Source organism: Triticum aestivum, chromosome 2A, assembly GCF_018294505.1.
Source record: "Triticum aestivum cultivar Chinese Spring chromosome 2A, IWGSC CS RefSeq v2.1, whole genome shotgun sequence".
In the NCBI taxonomy this organism is placed as follows: domain Eukaryota; kingdom Viridiplantae; phylum Streptophyta; class Magnoliopsida; order Poales; family Poaceae; genus Triticum; species Triticum aestivum.
In genome coordinates, this window is record NC_057797.1 from 243,762,283 (window position 1) to 243,765,880 (window position 3,598).

Consider the following 3,598-nt stretch of genomic DNA (forward strand, 5'->3'; position numbering starts at 1 on the left):
GCAGGTATTGTGTTGACAGGAAACGTACCGAGTACGATATCCGGAGCATTTTGTGCCTCCTCTTTGGTTACGTGGTTCAGATGACCCTTCCTGTGGTTATTGTTGGGATTGAAATTGTTTCGCTTGGGTGCTGAATTATTGCCGCCGTTGTTCGGCTTTGGGGTTGAACTCCTTGGCTTGGGGCACTGTTTGGCATAGTGCCCTTCTTCTCCACAAGCGTAACAAGTAACGCCGGGGCGATAGGTGAATTCCTTGTCCCTTGCATGAAAATTCTTGATTGGGCGTGAGGCATTGGATGAGAATTTGTGTGTCCCACCCTTTTGAAAATCTGTCTTGCTTCGGTGATTGCGAGCGTGATTAGTCGGGTCCCTTTTTTTCTTGGGGATATCTTCCAGACTGCGTCTCTCATTTTCCAGAGTAATGGCTTTGTCCACCAGTGTTTTAAAATCAGGAAAAGTGTGCACGACCAGTTGGCATTTAAGCGCGGGCGCCAGACCGTCAAGGAATTTCTCCATCTTCTTGATTTCAGTCATACGTTCCTCATTGGCGTAGCGGGATAATAGGGTAAATTGACTGTTGTAATCTGACACTGTCATGTTCCTTTGTTTGAGGTCATCGAATTCTCTCTTCTTGATTTTCATAATACTCTTAGGAATATGTGCACCACGGAAACCTTCCTTGAAATCATCCCAGGTTATGTTATTTTCGTTGGGATGCATGTGCAGAAAATTCTCCCACCACGATGCGGCTGCTCCTGTGAGATAGTGTGGAGCATATAGTACTTTCTCAAGATCTGAACACTTTGCAATAATTAATTTCCTCTCCATATCTCGAAGCCAGTCCTCGGCTTCAAGAGGCTTGTCAGTGTGAGAAAATGTTTGAGGACGTGTCTTCTGTAGTTCAGATAACTTGGAATGCTGTTGATACTGTCCATGGTGATTTCCCATGTTGATGACTTGGTTCATCATCTCCCGATGTTGTTGCTGACTCTGCTCATAAAGGCGGCACATTTGTGAAAGTGCCGATTCACTGCCCTGTTGGCTTGACTGTCCCTGGGTGAACTCGTTGTTGGGTTGTGTATCATAATTTTCCTCTGGTGGAGTTGGCATGGAGCGTGTCCAAGGACAAGACATTTTTCACTCTAGGGATATATTTTTGTAAAACTCATAAGAAAAGCGGAAAGAGTCGCAAAAACAAATCCATAAATGCATAAAGCTGGCAGATATAATTAAATATCCAAGCTTACTTAAGAAAAACAAATTGACTTGCGCACGGAGAAGGACTGCTCATTACATATCTTACACGCGGGCGGTAATTATACAATACATCACTCAGGATATGCGTACATAATCCTTCCATGTTATTTAGGCTAGTGCACTTCTCCATATCCTACATGATGCGCAAACAGGCTACTTCTCACAACCTATGTACATATCTTACAAAGCGGTACAATACACGGCAGCTAAGCGTACTCAGGCGGAGATGTTGACGACCTCCTTTGCCCTGTCGAGGGCGAGGCGTAGCGAGGTTGGGGACTCGACTTCCTCCTCGCTAATGGGCTCCATACGTGTAGTGTTGCGCAGAGCGCACGGAGCAGTTGCCAGGGGCGGAGCAACACGTACAGGAGTGGGCGCGAAGGTTGGTGCAGTGCGCGCTGGAGTGGGCGCAATGACTTGGTTGAATTCTTCGGTAGAAGGCAGGCGACGAGCAGGCGTAAAAGATGCTGATGACGAGACAAAAGTCAGTGGCGGTGCGATTGGTAGGAGCTCCCTCCTGTTGGAGGCACAGCCATGGATTGAGTCCATGCGGGTAGCTACGAAGTCGTCCACCAGGTTGTCGAAGGCTGCCTCCAGGGCCCGGAGATACTCAATGAGCATCTCAAAAGCCTCGTCCCGTTCTCCTCTAGGGCAGGAGTATGCGTAGTGACAGGTGTAAGGCACATGGCACGGAAGATAACGGTAACGACGAGTCTTCATCACGGGAAGGACATCCCTAAGACGAGCTATCGCCTCGCGGGCTGCCATCTGCATAGCATGCCTCTCCGTAGGCATTGCTCTTCCCACGAACCGGAAGCGGCGTAACTCACCACGCCCTCCCTTGAACTGCACCGCGGCCTGGTGCATGGTCAGACTGTCGTTGACTCGGTGCTGGCAGAGTGTGAAGACTGGGCGCACGGATGGCCCCATCGCGACCTGAACAATGAAAGAAAGAAGTTTGACGAACCCATCGGGCACGTTGGCGAAGGTCTGAGACTCGCAGCTGATGTCGGCCATCTACAAAGGTAGGCAAAAATTCTGCATGGTCAGATCATAAATTTATGCTGACTGACAGAAAATGACTACAATTGCAAAAAAAAATATAAATTAGCTCTATCATGGTAATAACCAATTAGCGATCGCACCTAGTGGCTTCCTACAGTCAGCCTGGCTCTGGTACCAAGCTTGTCACGACCGGTTTTCCAATAAAAATATTTATTGAGAAACCAATCTTTTGAATCCAGTATGAGAGAAATCCTCCTCACTGGTAGACAATTTCTTGATACAATAAGCCAGTAGCATAAAATATATTACAGGGTCGAACTGCGGTTGCTCAACCAAATTATTACAAGCACGCCAATAATTATACATAATGGCGGACATGACACAGTGGTGTGGAGACATACTACTGACTCGAAGATAGGGCGGTGGTGGAAAAACACAGCGGGGAGGGAAATACAAGACTCTAAGTCTATCATCTCATCGAGCGTCGAGGTGAGGCTCGATGAATTTATTTGGTAGCGGAAGCGGATATAAAACAGTGACCAAATCCAGGGTCGCACGAGACTAACTGGGACTCCTCTAAGTGTCGGACTCGCTATCGAAATCTTCATCCATGCAATCGCCTTCGTCAGCATCTGGCCAAATCAACAAGCCAGTGAGTACTTTGAAAGTACTCGCAAGACAGTTCGGACGTAAGATATAACAAATGCATGCATGGATGTGTCATGAATAAATTCACCAATGTACATTCAAAATTATCATAACAAGGTAAGTAAAAGGGAAACAGCGGTAGTCCGCCTGAAATCCCAACAGAACATAAATAATTACCGATCGGGGGTCTGAAGCGACGCCTCGAAAGGTGAACAAATAAATATATGGAAAAAGATGCCACAGTCGGGCGTCTTAGCGACACCACATAAAGGGCTTAAAAAGGAATAGCTCAGTCGGACGTCGGGGCGACGCCACAGAAAGGGCTTTAAAAGAAATGCCACAGTCGGACGTCGGGGCGACATCACAGAAAGGGCTTGAAAAGAAATGCCACAGTCGGACGTCGGGGCGACATCACAGAAAGGGCTTGAAAAGAAATGCCACAGTCGGACATCGGGGCGACATCACAGAAAGGGCTTTTATGGGCAGATAAATAATAATCATAATAAAATTTTAATTCATAAGAATAAATGGGTTAGTCCATCCACAGGAATATCATTTAACCGGAATTATCACTCATGCGAAACACCGGAGTCTCTGTCATCAACACTGTCATTGTTAGGACAAGATAATACGAATTTGGACATAGAATAGATGATTTGGATGGATATATGACTCTGCAGAGTTTGTAC